Source organism: Onychostoma macrolepis, chromosome 03 (genome assembly GCF_012432095.1).
Source record: "Onychostoma macrolepis isolate SWU-2019 chromosome 03, ASM1243209v1, whole genome shotgun sequence".
NCBI classification, from domain to species: domain Eukaryota; kingdom Metazoa; phylum Chordata; class Actinopteri; order Cypriniformes; family Cyprinidae; genus Onychostoma; species Onychostoma macrolepis.
Genome location: NC_081157.1, coordinates 47,370,784 through 47,393,307, shown reverse-complemented (window position 1 = coordinate 47,393,307; position 22,524 = coordinate 47,370,784). Strand labels below are relative to the sequence as shown.

The 22,524-nt window shown below is 39.6% G+C and overlaps 1 pseudogene; it reads right to left on the bottom strand.

The window, feature by feature from the left end:
• Nucleotides 1–13,789: 13,789 nt before the first annotated feature.
• On the bottom strand, nucleotides 13,790–22,171 carry LOC131536357 (GTPase IMAP family member 8-like; annotated as a pseudogene).
• Nucleotides 22,172–22,524: the final 353 nt, after the last annotated feature.

The window sequence follows — 22,524 nt, the reverse complement described above, 5'->3', positions numbered from 1 at the left end:
TTCTTCTTAAGTTTTGTCTTAAGAGCAATCCTAAGAAAAAAAAAAAGATAAGAATATGATTTTCATATCATGTTCAATTCTCTTATAATGCATATGTATTGCTTGCAGTTTGTTTACTTGTAGATGCTTTTTACAAACAATTCTTGTCCAGGACACTTTTTTCTGGTTCATTTAAAAAAAAAATATATATATATACAGTCATGGCCAAAAATATCGGCACCCTTGGTAAATATGATCAAAGAAGGCTGTGAAAATTAATCTGCATTGTTAAACCTTTTGATCTTTTATTTAATAAATTCACTAAAATCTAACCTTTCATTGGATAATATGAATTTCAAATTGGGGGAAATATCATTATGAAATAAATGTTTTACTCTAATACACATTGGCCACAATTATTGGCACCCCTAGAAATTCTTATGAGTAAAATATCTCTGAAGTATATTCCCATTCATATTCACAATTTTGAGCACTCCAGGGTGATTATGAACATGAAATTATCCAGCTATCGCTTCCTGTTTCACAGAAATATAAATAGGAGGGAAAACAAAGCCCAAATTCCCTTAATCATCCATCACAATGAAAAAAACCAAAGAACATATTTCTGATGTGCAGCAAAAGATAACTGAGCTTCACAAATTAGTGAAATGGCTTTAAGAAAAGAGCTAGAGCAGTGAAAATTCCCATTTCCACCATCAGGGCGATAATTAAGAATTTCCAATCAATATAAAATGTTATGAAACTGCCTGGAAGAGGACGTGTGTCAATATCGTCCTAATGCACGGTGAGAAGGAGAGTTTGAGTGGCTAAAGACTCTCCAAGGACCACAGCTGGAGAATTGCAGAAAACATTTGTGTCTCAGGGTCAGAAAAACCTAAAAAAAAAATTGTCAAACAGCACCTACATCACCACATGTTGTTTTGGAGGGTTTCAAGAAAAATACTCCTAGCTCATCCAAAAACAAACTCCAGCATATTCAGTTATCAGACACGACTGGAACTTCAAATGGGACTGGCTTCTATGGTCAGATGAAACTAAAAAATGAGCTTTTTAGCAGCAAACACTCAAGATGGGTTTGGTGAACACAGGGATAAAAAGTACCCCATGTGTACAATGAAATATACTGCTGTATTTTTGATGTTGTGGGCCTATATTTCTGCTGGAGGTCCTGGACATCTTGTTTAGACACATGGCATCATGGATTCTATCAAATTCTATCTGCCATGTTTGGATCTTCCAACCGTACAATAATTCAAACACAAACCTCAAAAACAACACAAAAATGGGTCACTGAGCACAAAACCAAGCTTCTGCTGGCCATTCCAGTCCTCTGACCTGAACCCTGTAGAAAATGAGTGGGGTGAACTGAAGAGAAGAAGCACCAACATGGAGCTGGGAATCTAAAGGGTCTGGAGTGATTCTGGATGAAGGAATGGTTTCTGATCTCTTGTCAGGTGTTCTCTAATCTCATCAGGCATTATAGGAGAAAATTTAGATTTGTTGATCTGGCTGTTAATCTGGTTTAAAAAGTATTGAATAAAAGGGTATCGTTAATTGTGGCCAGTGTGTATTAGAGAAAAACATTTATTTCATAATGATATTTCCCCCCATTTTAAATTGTTATTATCCAATGAAAGGTTAGATATTTGTGAATTTTTTAAATAAAAGATCAAAAGGATTAACAATGCAGATTAAATTTCACAGATATTTTTGGCCATGACTGTATATATTGTTCTTCACTGTTGTTTTTAAAATGACTGAGTTATTCTTCCACGTAAAATGTATTTAGGAAATGCATATCAAGTCAAGTCAAGTCAAGTTGAGCTTTATTGTCATTCCGCTACATGCGGGGGCATACAGTGGAACGAAATGTCGTGCCTCACAGGACCACGGTGCTACATAAATACAGGCATACAACAATGGAGTAAGACAATATAAACCTATACACAACTATCCTACTGATAGATTTTGACTATAAATATAAATATACTATCTATAAAAAAGTACCTATACAAACTAAAAAATACAAACTATACAAATGCTTCAGATAAATACTGTACATGTGCAAGGAGAAACATTGAGTTCAAGCAGCTGGCTGGGGAACAGTGCAGGAGGATTTGTAGTGCATGAGCATGTAAACATACATATATTACTGAGTTCTTTTGTGGATTTGTGTACACACAGCAGTGTGTGTGAAAAGTGACTAGTGCGCATAGAGGAGGAGAGTGTGTTACTACAGGTGGTTTGTACAGGCCCACTCACCTGTGTGTAGCACACTTCGAATTGCACGTTACATGTTTCAGGAGGTAGGGGGTTTGTATGAGGGTTCAGAGAGGAGCGGGGTGATTTGAGTTCAGGGCTCTCACAGCCTGGGGGAAAAAGCTGTTGAGCAGTCTGGCAGAGCGGGCTCTGATGCTCCGGTACCGTCTTCCTGATGGTAGGAGCTGGAAGAGACTGTGGGAGGGTGTGTGGAGTCCTTCACGATACTTTTGCTTTGCTGGAGCATCGTGTAAGGAAAATGTCCAGGATGGAGGGAGAGGGGCACCGATGATCCTTGCAGCTGTGTTCACTGTCCGCTGGAGGGTCTTGCGGTCTGCTGCGGTACAGTTCCGTACCAGACAGTGATGCAGCTGGTCAGCACACTCTCAATGGTGCCCCTGTAGAAAGTGGTGAGGATGGGTGGAGGGAGACTTGCTCTTCTCGGCCGGCGGAGGAAGTGTAGGCGCTGTTGTGCCTTCTTGGAGAGTGACATGGTGTTGGTGGTCCAGGTGAGATCCTCTGTGATGTGCACCCCCAGGAATTTAGTGCTGCTGACTCTCTCCACAGTCGAGCTGTCGATGGTCAGTGGGGGGTGATCACCGGAGTTTCTTCTGAAGTCCATCACAACCTCCTTTGTCTTACTCACATTGAGGGACAGGTTGTTAGTGCCACACCATTCAGCCAGCTGTGCCACTTCCTCTCTGTAGTGCGTTTCATCGTTGTTGCTGATGAGGCCTACCACTGTTGTGTCATCAGCGAACTTGATGATGTGGTTGGAGCTGGACTTGGCAGTGCAGTCGTGGGTCAGCAGCGTGAAGAGCAGCGGGCTGAGCACACAGCCTTGTGGGGCACCTGTGTTCAGTGTGGTAGTGCTCGAGGTGTTGTGGCCGACACGGACTGACTGAGGTCTTCCGGTTAGAAAGTCCAGGATCCAATTGCAGAGGGAATTGTTAAGGCCCAGCAGGTTGAGTTTATTTATGAGCTGTTGTGGGATTATTGTGTTGAATGCTGAGCTGAAGTCAATGAACAGCATTCTAACGTAGGAGTCTTTATTTTCTAGGTGGGAAAGAGCCACAGAAATATAAATAGGAGGGAAAACAAAGCCCAAATTCCCTTAATCATCCATCACAATGAAAAAAACCAAAGAACATATTTCTGATGTGCAGCAAAAGATAACTGAGCTTCACAAATTAGTGAAATGGCTTTAAGAAAAGAGCTAGAGCAGTGAAAATTCCCATTTCCACCATCAGGGCGATAATTAAGAATTTCCAATCAATATAAAATGTTATGAAACTGCCTGGAAGAGGACGTGTGTCAATATCGTCCTAATGCACGGTGAGAAGGAGAGTTTGAGTGGCTAAAGACTCTCCAAGGACCACAGCTGGAGAATTGCAGAAAACATTTGTGTCTCAGGGTCAGAAAACCTAAAAAAAATTGTCAAACAGCACCTACATCACCACATGTTGTTTTGGAGGGTTTCAAGAAAAATACTCCTAGCTCATCCAAAAACAAACTCCAGCATATTCAGTTATCAGACACGACTGGAACTTCAAATGGGACTGGCTTCTATGGTCAGATGAAACTAAAAAATGAGCTTTTTAGCAGCAAACACTCAAGATGGGTTTGGTGAACACAGGGATAAAAAGTACCCCATGTGTACAATGAAATATACTGCTGTATTTTTGATGTTGTGGGCCTATATTTCTGCTGGAGGTCCTGGACATCTTGTTTAGACACATGGCATCATGGATTCTATCAAATTCTATCTGCCATGTTTGGATCTTCCAACCGTACAATAATTCAAACACAAACCTCAAAAACAACACAAAAATGGGTCACTGAGCACAAAACCAAGCTTCTGCTGGCCATTCCAGTCCTCTGACCTGAACCCTGTAGAAAATGAGTGGGGTGAACTGAAGAGAAGAAGCACCAACATGGAGCTGGGAATCTAAAGGGTCTGGAGTGATTCTGGATGAAGGAATGGTTTCTGATCTCTTGTCAGGTGTTCTCTAATCTCATCAGGCATTATAGGAGAAAATTTAGATTTGTTGATCTGGCTGTTAATCTGGTTTAAATAAGTATTGAATAAAAGGGTATCGTTAATTGTGGCCAGTGTGTATTAGAGAAAAACATTTATTTCATAATGATATTTCCCCCCATTTTAAATTGTTATTATCCAATGAAAGGTTAGATATTTGTGAATTTTTTAAATAAAAGATCAAAAGGATTAACAATGCAGATTAAATTTCACAGATATTTTTGGCCATGACTGTATATATTGTTCTTCACTGTTGTTTTTAAAATGACTGAGTTATTCTTCCACGTAAAATGTATTTAGGAAATGCATATCAAGTCAAGTCAAGTCAAGTTGAGCTTTATTGTCATTCCGCTACATGCGGGGGCATACAGTGGAACGAAATGTCGTGCCTCACAGGACCACGGTGCTACATAAATACAGGCATACAACAATGGAGTAAGACAATATAAACCTATACACAACTATCCTACTGATAGATTTTGACTATAAATATAAATATACTATCTATAAAAAAGTACCTATACAAACTAAAAAATACAAACTATACAAACTATACAAATGCTTCAGATAAATACTGTACATGTGCAAGGAGAAACATTGAGTTCAAGCAGCTGGCTGGGGAACAGTGCAGGAGGATTTGTAGTGCATGAGCATGTAAACATACATATATTACTGAGTTCTTTTTGTGGGATTTGTGTACACACAGCAGTGTGTGTGAAAAGTGACTAGTGCGCATAGAGGAGGAGAGTGTGTTACTACAGGTGGTTTGTACAGGCCCACTCACCTGTGTGTAGCACACTTCGAATTGCACGTTACATGTTTCAGGAGGTAGGGGGTTTGTATGAGGGTTCAGAGAGGAGCGGGGTGATTTGAGTTCAGGGCTCTCACAGCCTGGGGGAAAAAGCTGTTGAGCAGTCTGGCAGAGCGGGCTCTGATGCTCCGGTACCGTCTTCCTGATGGTAGGAGCTGGAAGAGACTGTGGGAGGGGTGTGTGGAGTCCTTCACGATACTTTTTGCTTTGCTGGAGCATCGTGTAAGGAAAATGTCCAGGATGGAGGGGAGAGGGGCACCGATGATCCTTGCAGCTGTGTTCACTGTCCGCTGGAGGGTCTTGCGGTCTGCTGCGGTACAGTTCCCGTACCAGACAGTGATGCAGCTGGTCAGCACACTCTCAATGGTGCCCCTGTAGAAAGTGGTGAGGATGGGTGGAGGGAGACTTGCTCTTCTCGGCCGGCGGAGGAAGTGTAGGCGCTGTTGTGCCTTCTTGGAGAGTGACATGGTGTTGGTGGTCCAGGTGAGATCCTCTGTGATGTGCACCCCCAGGAATTTAGTGCTGCTGACTCTCTCCACAGTCGAGCTGTCGATGGTCAGTGGGGGGTGATCACCGGAGTTTCTTCTGAAGTCCATCACAACCTCCTTTGTCTTACTCACATTGAGGGACAGGTTGTTAGTGCCACACCATTCAGCCAGCTGTGCCACTTCCTCTCTGTAGTGCGTTTCATCGTTGTTGCTGATGAGGCCTACCACTGTTGTGTCATCAGCGAACTTGATGATGTGGTTGGAGCTGGACTTGGCAGTGCAGTCGTGGGTCAGCAGCGTGAAGAGCAGCGGGCTGAGCACACAGCCTTGTGGGGCACCTGTGTTCAGTGTGGTAGTGCTCGAGGTGTTGTGGCCGACACGGACTGACTGAGGTCTTCCGGTTAGAAAGTCCAGGATCCAATTGCAGAGGGAATTGTTAAGGCCCAGCAGGTTGAGTTTATTTATGAGCTGTTGTGGGATTATTGTGTTGAATGCTGAGCTGAAGTCAATGAACAGCATTCTAACGTAGGAGTCTTTATTTTCTAGGTGGGTAAGAGCCAGGTGGAGAGTGGAGGAAATTGCATCGTCCGTAGAGCGGTCCGGACTGTATGCAAACTGGAGCGGGTCGAGTGTGTTGGGGAGGCTGGTTTTGATGTTGTGCATGACTAACCTCTCAAAGCACTTCATTATGATTGGAGTCAGTGCTATGGGACGGTAGTCATTTAGACAGGACACAGGTGATTTCTTTGGTACCGGTATGATTGTTGTGGATTTGAGACATGTGGGGACGACTGCCTGGCTCAGCGAGGTGTTGAAGATATCTGTTAGGACATCTGTCAGCTGTGCAGCACAGTCTTTCAGTACACGGCCAGGTATGTTGTCGGGACCCGCAGCCTTGCGTGGGTTGATCCTAGATAGGGACTTCCTTACATCGGCTGGAGACAGACAGAGCGCCTGGTCGTTGGGAGGTGTGGGCAGTTTTTGTGCAGGTGTGTCATTCTGCATTTCAAACCGTGAATAAAAGTGGTTGAGTGTGTCTGGGAGGGATGTGTCATCATCACAGGCCTGTGGCGGGGGCTTGTAGTCTGTGATGGTCTGAATAGCTTGCCACAGGCTCCGTGTGTCACTGCTGTCTGTGAAGTGATTGTTGATTTTTTGAGCATATGACCGTTTTGCATTTTTGATGCTGCGGGACAGATTGGCTCTAGCTGTTTTGAGGGCTGCTTTATCTCCTGATCTGAATGCTTCATCTCTGGTCTTTAGCAGCCCACGAACCTCTGCTGTCATCCATGGCTTCTGGTTGGCGCGTGTGGTGATGGTCTTGGTGACTGTCACATCATCAGTGCACTTTTGGATGTAAGCAGTCACAGTTTCAGTGTACTCCTGCAGGTCTGTGTGGTTGTTGTAGGTGGCCGCCTCTTTGAACATGTTCCAGTCTGTGTCCTGGAAGCAGTCCTGCAGTGCTGAGGTGGCATTGTTTGGCCATACCTTGATCTGTTTGTGAACCGGTTTGGCCAGTTTCAGAAGTGGTCTGTATGCTGGGATTAGCATAACAGAGATGTGGTCTGAGTACCCGAGGTGGGGCGGGTTCAGCTTTGTATGCGCTCTTAACTGTTGTGTAAACAAAGTCCAGTGTGTTATTTCCCTTGTTGCAAAGTTCACATGTTGGTAGAACTTTGGCAAAACTGTCTTTAGGTTTGCGTGGTTGAAGTCACCGGCTATGATGAAAAAGCCGTTGGGGTTATTTGTTTGTTGTTCGCTGATGGCGCTGTACAGCTCGCGAAGCGCGTCCTTTGCGCTTGCGCACGGTGGGATGTATACCGCGACAATAACAATGGCCGTGAACTCCGCGGCAGATAGAACGGTCGACACTTCACAAACATAAACTCCACCAGCGATGAACAGTGTTTTGTCACTACCCCAGCATTGTTACACCATTCTTTGTTGACGACACACAAGCCACCGCCGCGAGTCTTACCAGACAGTGATGAATCTCTTTCCGCGGTAGCAAGTTAGTCCGATGCAGCTGAATGGCGGAGTCCGGGATGTTGTCGTTCAGCCATGTTTCAGTGAAAACAAACACACAACAATCCCTTGTCTCATGCTGTGTAGATCGACTGAGTTGAATTAAGTCCAGTTTGTTTTCCAGAGAGCGAACGTTTGAGAGCATGAGTGTTGGAAGAGCCGGTCTTGTGGGGTTTTCCCTCAGCCTAGCTCGTATACCTCCGCGCTTACCGTGCTTCCGTCCTCTCTCACACCGCTTGCGACGCCGCCTTGTGCGGGTAGCAACAGTAGGCAAGGCCGCGGTCTCGAGGTCCGGCTTCAGCAGTAAACAGAGGCCTCGTAGCTTCTCAGTAGCCGCCGGCGAGAGTTGGTCTTTGTATGCGTTGCCGATATCCAAAAGTCTTTGACGAACATATTTGAGTTTAGGAGTGATTTCCTTATGAACTAGCGGTAAATTTACACTATTTGGAGACGAACAGACGACATTAAAAGACAAAAAAGCACCGTCTTTGGGACCTGGAGCAGCCGCTGCATCTGATCGCGCCGCCATCTTGGATCCAACATGCAAGATATACTGCCATGTAGGGCTGTGCAAATAATCAAATGTGATTATCATGCGCATCTCGTCAGTAAAGCCGGTTCTGTGATTAGTAGTAAATATCCATCACCGATAATGAACGCGATATTGCGTAGCTTGTCAGTGAACTACAGCTCTGTGTAGTAAATGCTGCTCCATCTGAAAGCATGTGATGGAGATTTACTACTAATCACAGAACCAGCTTTACTGACAAGATGCGCATGGTAATCGCATTTGATTATTTGCACAGCCCTACTGTCATGTAGCTTTGCAACTGATTCTTCTGTGCTTCTTTTGTAAGTAGAAATGAATACCTGAACCTGGTATTAAAACCAGCGCTGGGGCTAAATTACGAAAGACTGTAGTATCGAAAAGTGAATGTTAATTGTTCTGTTTTTGGTGCTGGAGAAATTAAGGAAATACATTTGCAGTTTACTATTGCTACATAAATATTATCAAGCTAACTGTATCTTGACAACCGTTTCTACATGCGATAATATCAAGACATTCGTCACTGATGTGTTTTTGTTATTTTGCAATCCAGAAGCGAGGTCTTTCTTCTACTTTAGGGCTGTGAGATTATCTAATTTTATTTTAAACTTGACCTCCTAGGGTTATGTAAACAAGTTGTCTGACAATCTGATGTGTCTGGATGACATCATGGCCGCTGCCTGCATGTGTCTGTTAAGTCCATGTGACCACAGTAATCCATTATTATAAGTTTACATTACTGATCTATAATAGAGAACTGAATTGCTCCATAGAAGTAAAGCCACCATGCCACCACACTGTAAAAAAAAAAAAAGTTGAGCGAACTTAAAAAAAACATTTTTTACCAGCTTCAGCAGATTTTTGAGTTTGCTCAACTTGTTTTTGTGGGAGATTCTCAATTTTTTGTTGTATGAACTTAAAAAAACAAGTTGAGAAAACTCAAAAATCTGCTGAAGTTTGTTGCCTTAAAATTTTAAGTTGGCTCAACTTTTTTTTTTTACAGTGCATATTGCTATTTCCTATTCTCCAACATTATATTGAATTGATAGTAAATCGTACAATTTTAACGAGTAAACGTCACCTAACAAGTCAGCGTTTTTATATCTGAAGTATTCCTGAATGTTCTTACAACGCAAAGATCGTTTGTAAGTTTAGTTATTTGTTTAATATTGTGAATTTCCCCTGCATATTAAAAAGTTACGTATCATATACATTACAGTAGCAAACATCAGATTAACGAGACCCTCAACAAATGTATTACAAATGACAAAGTACATATTGTGAAATCTGAATAAAGTTTCGATAACAGCATGCTTTTTGTTCAACATATACAGTATACATAACATTTTACTCTTATGGAAACTGTAAAAAGCCACAGAATTTGCACGTCTGAAATGGATGTTGCTCAATCAGAACATAAAGAAAAATGCACACATCGTAACATCATACAGAAAAATAGCGCTGACGACATATGGTACAGACTCATGAAGCTTCATTTCCAAGATGATGCATGGTAAGCTTTGAATCTCAGTACAATATAGAGCAACAGAGGCTTGTATCATATTATTGTTTAGTGCATATTCAAATCTATGTCTACTAATATTAGATATATGTTCATGTTTAAAGTGCATATTGCAGGTTATTTATTTATTTTTTTAATGAATATATAACCTTGTATGAAAATACCATATAAACCGTTAATGCAGGATTTGAAAATGTTTTGCAAGACGTGAGGGCACAAATTTAGAAGAAAAAAGTGAGTTTCCTTGACAGTTCTCAAAAACCTCTGTTTTATTTTTTTTCAACATCGCGTCATATGACGTCACGAGAGGGAGTCGTGAGCCTGGTAGTGATGGGAAGTCCGGCTCTTTTCAAAGATTCAGCTCTTTTGGCTCGGCTCCCTTAGGAGTGCCGGCTCTTATGGCTTTATTGCCATATTTTATTTTGTCCTGGTTTTGAGAAGAAACAAATTTTGTCATGTGGTGTTTATACGGCTTTGGGAGACATTGCAAGTAATGAGGGAGTGTGAAATTCTGAAGCAGTGAAGGCCAGCTGTTATTAACCACCTCTACTGGACTGCAGCTTCCACTCCAAATGGAGATGCAGATGTGATGGAGGCCAAGTGGAAAAGTATTTTCAGCAGTGAATGTGATCTAGACTTGTGCTTACTTCTCCCCGCATATGTATCAGCCCTGTCTTCCACTACACCTGCTCCTCTTTCCATGTCACTCCAGAGGATCAACAAGATGAGGCTGTTGGCGTGTATCTAGCACAGCATTCACAATTTAACACACTTTAACATCACATTAGTGTGATAGCCAGACTGAAAGATTATTAAATGTTTTTAAATGGGTCAGATGGAATATTTTTCTTTTGGTAGTATATATTTGGTACATCTTCATATATATATATATATATATATATATATATATATATATATACAGTGGGGCAAAAAAGTATTTAGTCAGCCACCAATTGTGCAAGTTCTCCCACTTAAAAAGATGAGAGAGGCCTGTAATTTTCATCATAGGTATACCTCAACTATGAGAGACAAAATGAGGGGAAAAATCCAGAAAATCACATTGTAGGATTTTAAAGAATTTATTTGCAAATTATGGTGGAAAATAAGTATTTGGTCAATAACAAAATTTCATCTCAATACTTTGTTATATACCCTTTGTTGGCAATGACAGAGGTCAAACGTTTTCTGTAAGTCTTCACAAGGTTTTCACACACTGTTGCTGGTATTTTGGCCCATTCCTCCATGCAGATCTCCTCTAGAGCAGTAATGTTTTGGGGCTGTCGCTGGGCAACACGGACTCCAAAGATTTTCGATGGGGTTGAGATCTGGAGACTGGCTAGGCCACTCCAGGAGCTTGAAATGCTTCTCACGAAGCCACTCCTTCGTTGCCAGGCGGTGTGTTTGGGATCATTGTCATGCTGAAAGACCCAGCCACGTTTCATCTTCAATGCCCTTGCTGATGGAAGGAGGTTTTCACTCAAAATCTCACAATACATGGCCCCATTCATTCTTTCTTTTACACGGATCAGTCGTCCTGGTCCCTTTGCAGAAAAACAGCCCCAAAGCATGATGTTTCCACCCCCATGCTTCACAGTAGGTATGGTGTTCTTTGGATGCAACTCAGCATTCTTTCTCCTCCAAACACGACAAGTTGAGGTTTTACCAAAAAGTTCTATTTTGGTTTCATCTGACCATATGACATTCTCCCAATCCTCTTCTGGATCATCCAAATGCTCTCTAGCAAACTTCAGACGGGCCCGGACATGTACTGGCTTAAGCAGGGGGACACGTCTGGCACTGCAGGATTTGAGGCCTTTGTTACTTTGGTCCTAGCTCTCTGCAGGTCATTCACTAGGTCCCCCCGTGTGGTTCTGGGATTTTTGCTCACAGTTTGTTGTGATCATTTTGACCCCACGGGGTGAGATCTTGTGTGGAGCCCCAGATCGAGGGAGATTATCAGTGGTCTTGTATGTCTTCCATTTTCTAATAATTGCTCCCACAGTTGATTTCTTCACACCAAGCTGCTTACCTATTGCAGATTCAGTCTTCCCAGCCTGGTGCAGGTCTACAGTTTTGTTTCTGGTGTCCTTTGACAGCTCTTTGGTCTTGGCCATGGTGGAGTTTGGAGTTGGACTGTTTGAGGTTGTGGACAGGTGTCTTTTATACTGACAACGAGTTCAAACAGATGCCATTAATACAGGTAACGAGTGGAGGACAGAGGAGCCTCTTAAAGAAGAAGTTACAGGTCTGTGAGAGCCAGAAATCTTGCTTGTTTGTAGGTGACCAAATACTTATTTTACTGAGGAATTTACCAATTAATTCTTTAAAAATCCTTTTTTTAAAGATTTTTTTTTCTCATTTTGTCTCTCATAGTTGAGGTATACCTATGATGAAAATTACAGGCCTCTCTCATCTTTTTAAGTGGAAGAACTTGCACAATTGGTGGCTGACTAAATACTTTTTTGCCCCACTGTATGTATATATATATATATATATATATATATATATATTAACAGTTGAAATGTTGTGTTTTGAGTTAGGTATTAACAGTGCTATTAAATAATATTCGTTATGATTTAGTGCTATATAAATAAAACTGAATTGAATTAACCATATATGCAGATCTGCTTGATATATATCTGATGCAAACCCAATCCCCATACACTGATTGGCTTCATCACTGTCTCCTCTCCACCAATAATATGGTGTGTGGTGGGCGTTCTGGTGCACTATGGCTGCGTCACATCATCCAGGTGGATGCTGCACACTGGTGGTGGATGAGAAGATTCCACCCTTACTATGTAAAGCATTTTGAGTGCCTAGAAAGTGCTATATAAATATAACAAATTATTATTATTATTACTATTAAACTTCATAAACAAATTGTTATACAATAAGACGATTTGTGATTGTGATTCTTTTTTATTTATTGTCACCAAAATGTGGCTCAGGACACCATAGGCCCAGCGGACAACTTGTCTGTATGCTGTCAATATTGATTGTCTTATACCAATGGTATCAAAAAGTGTGACTTGCAGGTAGTTGTGACCTAAATATAGACAACTTGTAATTGAAAAAAAAACAAAATTATTCAGATGTTTTTAATATTCAAATCTTTAATTTACTATGTATTTATACATACAAGTATTTAGCTCAGAGTAATACATGATCTCTGCCCTAAACATACATGTGTCTTCTGGCCTGGAGAGGTCCATGCTCCTGTCTGAAGTGTATATAGGCTATCTGTAGCACATATGGGTTCAGACAGCAAGCCTCAAAGCCTGGGTGCAGAGTCAGACACTGCACATCAAGTGTGGGGGTCACATTCTCCACTAAGACCCAGTGTGTAACTCCCTGCAGCACTGACTTTCCTCAGCTGTGACCATGGCCTCGCTTTTCCCACACAAACACTTAATGAAACAAAAACATGTTTATCTCTCGCTCCTGCAGTGATGAGAAATCGCTATATCATGTAACATTAGTGTCGGATATTAACGAATGTGACACACCTGATCAACGCTTATCTTTCTGTTACTGGTAAGTATCAATACTCATAGATGACCAATTCTAGCTTTGCTATTGCCCGATTACAAAAAATTTAGCTAACGTGTGTATATCTGTAAGCTAACACTCTCTCTCACCAAGACACCTGCCCTGTTCTCCTCACACATCAACTCAATGTGTCTCCTCTGACCCTTGTTCTGTCTAATCCTGGCCTGTCCCTGCTCTCTTGGCTGCATAGCAGGCTCATAATTGTATCTGGTCCGTCATACAAGTGTAAATAAACATTTAAAATTTCCTCAGCGTCCGAACTGTCATTGCGATCCATTATCTGTTGCATCGGTTTCTTCAATGACACATCATCCAGTTCGACAGCTTTTGAAAGGACGGACACAGTGCTACAGTGCAAGTTGTAAAATCTTTATTTGACCCTAAAGAACATGCTACAACTATGTAATCTACAATTATTTGCTTAATAATAATTTGTACCATTACTGTATTCTGTTGGTTTTTTCAATGGCACACCATCCAGTTCAATAGCTTTTGAAAAGAGAGTCACACCACTCCAAAACAAGTTGAAAAATCTTTATTTGACCCTAAAAGAACATGCTTATAAAGTTGATTGTATATGGGCACTTAGTCATCTTGTTGTTGAATACATTTAGCCAAAATCTCATGATATAAAAGATGAAGTGCTATGCACAGGACGGTATATTGGCTACACCTAGATGGCAAATGCTAATAAGACTCTTCTCTGCTCTTGAAACACACACACACACAAAACAAACACCATTTATGTTTTGCCTTTTGGTTTATGAGGACATAGGCAGTGTCCTCATAAACCACTTTCACGTTGCAGTACCCATGTTATTATGATTTGTCCTCATAAACCATATATACCTGTTCACACACACACACACACACACACACACTTTTTGCAGGGACTCTCCATAGACGTAATGGTTTTTATACTGTACAAACTGCATTTTCTATCACCCTATAAACTACCCCTCATAGGAAACTTTCTGCAATTTCAGATTGTCGAAACACTTCATCATATATCATTTATAAGCTTGTTTCCTCATGGGGACCAAAAAAAAAAAATGTCTGCACAATGTCAAGATTTACTGGTAATGCTATACTTGTGGGGACATTTGGTCCTCATAACGTAGTGAATATCAGGTACACATACACACACGCACACACACCAAAAAAAGCCAATAGCCTTTTATAGACAGCATTTCTAGAGCAAATAAAACACTGTACTTATTCAAACAGCATTTCTTTATTTACGTTTGCACTGCAAACAAGCAGATATCTGTCTCCAAACTGTGCGCAGCACTTCATTCTAAATGGAGGCAGGGTGGAGTTACGAGGTTTCGCTGACAGTTTGAGGATCCAATGGCATTATAAGGTTTTGGCACAAACTCTTTTAAATGCTTTTTATTGGTTAAATATTTGTAAAACCCACAAATAGACGTAAATATGACCAATAGCATGGATTTAGAATAATAATAACAAAATACAGCGATATGAAAACTTACTAATTTCCCACAGCACACCTGACAACCTGTCACAGCACAGCACCTCCAGCTATACTTTGATGAATAATATTGAAAAGTAGTGGTTTACAAACATAATATTTTACTTTGAGGAATAATATTCTGACACTGTTCCACAATTTGTAGATGTAGTTTTTCACAGATTGGTGAACCTTTGCCCATCTATACTTCTGAGAGACTCTGCCCCTCAAAAGCCCTAAACACACTGCACGACTTCCGGCTGTCCCAGACGAAAGATTGGCATCGTGAAACAATCGTGACGAATCAGAAATCTTCGCGATTGTTTTACGATGCCAGTCTTTCGTCTAGGACAGCCTAAAATCGTGTAGTGTGTCTCAGGCTTTAGATACTCTTTTTATACCCAAACTCGTTACTTGCCTGTTCTCAATTAACCTAATTATCGTATTGTCCTGAATATAAGACGACCCTGATTATAAGACGGCCCCCCTTTTTCCAGATGTAGCTTTTGGAAAAAGACTTTTTGAAAACCAAATCTTGTTTTCTTTTCTTTTTTTCTCTCTCTCTCTGTAAAACACATTTTTTCTTAAATTATTTTCAAATTGCATATTTTTCCTATTTTAATTTTTGTTTTGAAAGTATGGTAAATACTGGTAAAATGTAACAACAATGACATTGAAAAATATACACTTTTTGATATAGCCTACCATTGAAATAACAGGTAGCCCATCTGAATTATATAACATTTAGGCTATCCATCTCATAGTAGCCTACCAAAATTTTATTAACAGTAGAAGTGAAATCTTATTGTAGTCTTCAAATCTGGGTACTGTCTTATGATTTAAAATCACTTACAGAGGAAGTTTGTTCCCATCAGGCTAACATGACAGTCACGACTCGTGCCGCTGTAAGCTTTTCTTTTTCTTTTGTTTTCACTCGTGATCTTTACAACACACATTACATTACATATTTCATGGCACACTCGTTTTAAGCGTGTTTGGCGCCACCTATTGTTGTGGGTGTATTATTGACATGTCGAAGTCTAGACCCCGAATATAAGACGCCTGCGTTTTTTCAGATGTATTTCCAAGAAAAAAATACGGTAGTTGCTAAATGTTCCTCTGGCTGTTTCTTTTTAAAAAAAACACTTGCTTTTCCAGCCTTTTGTTGCCACCCATCCCAACTTTGAGACATGTTGCAGCCATCAAATGCAAAATTGCCTCATTTTTTTCCCATTAAATTGGTACAGTTCCTCAGTTTAAACATTTGATATATTTTCTATGTTCTATTGTGAATAAAATAAAGGTTTATTAGATTTGCAAATCATTGCTTTCTGTTTTTATTTACATTTTACACAGCGTCCCAATTTGTTTGGAATTGGGGTTGTACCTGAACAAACCCTTCAGTTTGCTGTTTAGCTTGACATTTAGAATGTATTCTGATAATCCAATACACAACGTCTTCATAAGAACCAACTAAATTTCCAGCAGCTGCTCCAATAAACCCTCCATACAGACTCCAGTCACAAGCTCGTTTTGCACTACATGGTAGTTGTTCTTCAGCTTCTTTTAAAGCTTTAGCTACTTCTCTTTCGAGTTTTATGAGATATTCACGCTCTGCTTGTTCTCTTGTTTCACGGTGAATTTTCTCCTGGAGCTTTTGTTTTTCTTTCTCGTGATTTTCTTCCAGGTATTTTATGAAGTTCTGTTGTTGTTCTCCCAAAGCCTTTTCTTTTCTTTTATTTTCTTCTTCAAATAGTTTCTGTTTCTCCCCCAGTTTTCTCTGCAGCTCTTTTTGTAGATTTTCATCTGTTTCTTTCTTGATCTCTTCTTCTCTTTTTCTGAATTCTTCCTCACTTTTTCTCAGTTCATTCTGCTGCATCTGTCTTTCTCTCTCATTTTCTTTCATTTGTTCAATTTCTGCTTCATAATTAGCTCTCAGCTCTTCTTCTTTTCTCTTGATCTCTTCTTCTTTCTCTTTCATGATTCTGTCTTGTTCCCCTTTGATGTTCTTCTCCACCTGCTGGAACATCTCACTGGTGTAGAAACTCCCCCCATTTGCTGCCACCATACAGTCAATCTTGTCCAGCAACGCAGAAACCTGTCTCTGGTCTGTAGTCTCATTATTATTGAACACGTGGTATCTCTTACCACACTTATAGATGAGGTACTGTAAGCTATCATTAGCTTCAATAAAGTCTTCAATTCTGGTTCCTCTCAGATCATCTCCTCTGGTGAAAAGCACCATGGTGTACATTCTGGATTTATCTCCAAACATCTCCTGGATCATCTTCACTGCATCTTTCTCCTCTTGAGTGAATCGTCCCAGAGGAATCACCAGCAGAAACACATGTGGACCAGGAGCCGCCATAGAAATGCACTTCACAATCTCCTTCCTGGTCTCAACATTATCAACTCCAGTATCAAACAGGCCTGGAGTGTCGATCACGGTTACCCGTCTTCTGTTGAACTCAGAGGTTTCTTTCTGACACTCTCTGGTCACTGAGCGTGAAGTCAGTTTTGATATAAAAGCGTCTCTTCTCAGTATAGTGTTTCCCGTTGCACTTTTCCCAACACCCGTCTTTCCCAACAGCACAATCCTCACAGCAGCATAATTGTGTGTTAAACCTGCAAACATAAAGAGAAGAACAATTAATGACGTGGAACATAAAAAAAAAAAAAATCACATTTTCTAAAGCAACCACGATTTGATTTTCCCATTTGTTTGTTACGCTTGGCGATTCAAGAGCGAAGGCAGGAGGATCCAAATGTAGAGGAGCTTTATTGAAGGAATTAACAGGACCCAGAATGACACAAGCCATAAGCAGGAGAAAACCAAATACGTAACAGCCACTAAACAAAAAAACAGGGCAAATACGGGGGTTTAAATACACACCTTAACACTAGAACTGCCATGACGGTCAAAATGACCGTTTTGAAATGTATATGTACAATAACTTTGTTGAATAAAAAAATACAATCTTGCTGGTTTGTGACTTTTCCTAAAAGTGTTTCTATTTTTACTTACAATAGATTTTATATAAATTACATAAAAGGAAAAAAATATGAGCATTTCTACCTATTAAAGCCATAACGGTCATATTGACCGCTTTAAATCTCATGTGATTCTATTGTTCTTTCCGCGGTTTATTGTCTCTGTCAGCGTCTCCAGTACTATTAGCATATGCTCATTTGATTATAAATACAAATTCTTGGACTACAAATTATTATTGCCTTTTAAAAAATAGATTTATAAAGAGTTTATAGGGAGCGTTTAGAAAATGTACCAAAAGCACAATCAACCCCCGCAACTGACACCAAAACGGAGACAGTGCCAGGTGCGGAGAATCTGCAAACAAAATAAAACGCGCGACACCTGTTGCAAATGCCACAAACCCGTGTGTGGAAATTGTGCGAGAAGAACAGAAGTAACTTGTGTTGACTGTGAATCTTAAATAGCTGAGCATGATATAGATATATTTATTTAATATAAAATTTGTAGCGTAATTGTTTTATGGTTCCAAACTTCGTTCGTGACTCTTTTTAACTTTAGAGCTGCTTGTTTCCAGCTTATGTTCTGTGTTATAATGTATCATAAATGTTGTAAAAAAAAAAATCATAATCAAATAGATCATTTTAAATGTTATTTTGTTGTTCTGAGTTATGTAAAATAAATACAGAGAAATACTGAATATGCAATAATTACATTTTACTATGAAATGATGCGAATATTTCTAAATTTATAATTATCATTTTTAACTAAATAAAAAGTCTACATGTTGGTGTTATTTGTTTTTTTTAAAGATATCCTAACACAGTTAATACATTAATCTCTCATTTGGGCAATTTATTTAGAGATTATAGAGTTTATAATATAGTGGTCAAAATGACCGCTCACGGCTGTTCTAGTAGTTTTGGAATTCTGGCGCTTCTAGTGTTAACAAGGGGGAGGGGCTAATGAATTGCTATAGTAACTAATGACGGTAACTGATAAGGCAGGTAGGCAAAAGAGCACAGAAACAATGGGGAAATACATTTCGAAATAAGAGTACAACACACAAGACCAAGACAAGGGAACACAGGCAAGAATCACGACATTGATTGTGTGGAATGCAATAGATGTTGTGTCTGTGTCAATAAATTAAATTATTTGATTTTTTCCCCATTTATAATACATCTATGTTGCATGTAAAAAATACAATAGTATTTACAAAACTAATTATAATTTTAATGTCAGAGCAGCATGGCTATTGTAAACTGAATGTGCCTGGCTTCCGATGTTATCTGCATCATTTCTTTCTACTGTACAAAACAGACTGTTATGCCACTTGAAATTACAGACTGGCATTTCTTACCATATTTACAGTTGTAATTACAAAAACACTGGTTTGTAGCACAAATAGTTTTACCGTTTTCTGTTATTCTTCTAGTTATAGTCACAGAAAATAGTTACTAACGTATTGAAAAACAACGTGGATGTATATCAATTAAATTGACAGGATCTTCATAAAATTCAATTTTTACATTTATTTATCATTTTGTAAAAGTAGAGTTAAAAATATCTTGCTAAATTTAATAAAACAAATACAAACTTCCCAGGAGGACCTGGGAACACACTTTCTCATGAACTCGTACCTGCTGTTGACTGAGCTTTCATCATAGATCTTCTCAGTTCCTCTATTTCAGCTCTGTGTTTGTTTCTCTCCAGTTCTACTCGAGCCTGAAGGTACATGAAGGTCGTGTAGTAACTTCCTCTATTCTCTTGTACCATGTTCTCCACATCCTGCAGCAGATCTGGAACCCGTGAGCCATTCTCCAAAACAAATTGTCTACCTCCAAATGACTGAAGACTCATCTGAATACATTAAATATTATACAGACTACTTTTACTACTGATCAGTTTACTAAACATGTTCTTCTCTTGGATTATGAGAACCATGAGGTGGTTTTTGATCCTTGAGCTGAAAACCCTCTGGATCATCTCTATTTCTGCTTTGTCTGCATCAGACAGTGGAGCGTCAGGAATAATGAGGAGGAAAACATGAACTCCAGGATCACAGAGAGACACAGACTGATGAGCCTGACGCATCACTTCCTCCTCTGAGAGGCGAGTCAGAGCAGGAAGCTCCACGTCTCTCTTCGCACACTCTTTCTCTTTCAGGGGTAAGGGGGAAAGAAACTTATTTTTTCCTCTTATAAGTTTTGATACGAAGGCCTTCAGTTTTCCATCACTTCCACACAACACAACACACAGCTTCTGTTTTCTGCTCGCATGTACACTTCCTTAAACAAGAACAACAACAAAACTTACTGCAGCATTTTCAGACATATTTTTTAATTATATTAATTTTGCAAATGTTACAGCAATTGAAAAATGTATCTACATATGTGTTTATAAACTTACTCTTTGCAAGATCGCGCTCTAGTCCTAGATGTGGAGTACTAACTGTGAAAAAAAAAAGTGCGAATACATGAAAACAGAACTCATGATGCTGCCTAGCATTTCTTTACTTAAACTTAATTCACTCTGCATGTATTTACTATAAGACTTTGCAATACATATATCACGATTCAATACGCAATGAGGCATCATGACTGAAACTTTAACCATTTTGTCCATTACAGAATCTCATATGAGTCTCTGATCACACTAAGACGTTTAAAAATATATTTATATGAACGGCTTCTTAATTAAAAAACCATGAGTGAGTTATGTCTTAGTTCTGATCTATCTTGCATAACTAAATCAATCAAATGGGTACACACAAAACAATTGGCAAATTGGACTTGGCCTGAATTATACTGTAGTCCAAGCATAAAAACTCTCAATACTACAATCAATATTAGGACTACCCACCCAAAACAGCTGAACGTCTTATTCAAGTTCCTAATATTCAGTAACCTGCTGTCAGAACACAGCTGAATATGTAATTGCAAAAGCAGGAATACTTACAATAGGACATTTCTGGTATATTATGAAGAAAACCTTTTGCTTCCTTTTTCTTTGTACGAGTGTATGACTTTCCATCATCGTCTGCATCCTCTTCCTCCTCTGTTCTGAGTGAAACAAAAGATGTGCTCCAATCTTCATCAACTGATGATCCTTCTGTATCATGATACAGCTCACGTGTGAGATATTCTTCACCGTTTTCTCTGAGGATCTTCTCTAATCGTTGCAATATTATAGAGCACCATTCTTTGTTTTTATGATCAAGCTGCAGTTGTCCTCCTCCACATTCGCTGTTTAACTGCTTAATTAATTCATTAGCTCTCACAGATGCCCCTTCAGCGTCACGCGTCTCTTCATCAGTCGTGATCACCATGGTGCGTTTAATCGCCTCTTCGCTGAATTCTTTCAGGACAGTTTTCACTCTCCTTATGTCCTCCTCAGTGAAGTCTTTATACTGCAGTATGATTATGAACACATGAGGTCCTGGTTCAGACAGATACACACACTCTCTCACTGTCTGTGTGATCTGATGATCTGAGATGTTTGTCTGGAGCAGCTGAGGACTGTTGATGATGATCACGCGTCTGTGCTTCAGTCTTCCTCCGACTCTCTCTACAACATCTGGAGGAGCTTCACTGTCAAACGCTGCTCGTCCTAATATGAAGTTTCCCACTCCACTGTTTTCTGACACATTCTTCCCCAGCAGGACAATCCTCAGATCACTCACTGAAACACAAAACACACATGCTTGATCTTCATCCAACATCGGTTGGATTTTCTTTAGGCTATGTAATAGACTTACAGTTAGGAGGAGGGTCTATGCTCCAACCACTGCCATGAGCAAGATCGTATGCAGCAGTCACTGAAACAAAAGTCTTACATTACAATATCCACAATAACATACTGAAAAGAACATTTAACGATTTACAAGCAGCAATACTGTAATGAGCGCGAGTTTGAAAAAGTAATAATAGCAGCTTATAATAAACCAGCTTAGAGTTTTATTATTATGACAACAATATAAAAACAACATGCATGCCTAAAAAAATAACTGTCAGTGAACTTTGTTGTTATTCCTTACACGAATTTCTCTCGCTATAGGAATGTTTGTGTAGCGTCTGGAAATGACCATATTAAACTAACACAGGCCAGCTCAACAGCGCAAGAAAACAACTCGACAGAAAAAAAAAAAAGGTTTAGTTGAGATCATTCATTCTCAGTAAGAGTTAATTCTGCTGGTTAACTGAAGCAGCATGTTAGCTCAAGTGTCTGGTTAGTTAAATCCGGATCTTACACTCGCTCTGTGCCATTATTTCAGCAACTCCGTTAGGTTTCTAAAGCGAAAGTCACGTGACGATCAAACGCGCTTGTACAGTAGAAACTCACCGGCGCCCTCCGGAGGAGACTTTACAGCACGAGGACAGATTCTATAATAAATACTGAGAAGGAGTTTCGATTCTTTCTTAAGAAATCAGGTTATTTCATTTTAAATGATTCGCCGATTGTCCTCACACTCCACTAAATATGAGTTACACAAACTGATATAACATGAATATAGTCAAGTTTTTTTTTTTTTTAAGTATCTTCTGCTCACAACGCCTGCATTCATTTGATCCAAAATACAGCAAAATATTTTTACTATTTAGAATAACTGCTTTAAATATATTTTGTTTGCATATGTGTTCTGTTTTTATTTCTAATATTTATTATGTATATATAAATACACACACATACAGTTTATATTTTGAAAATATTTACATGTATTTATATGTCTATATTTATAATCATGTAATTTATATTATAAATTAATATATAAACAACCTTTTCTGAAATATATACATGCATGTGTATTTATACATAATAA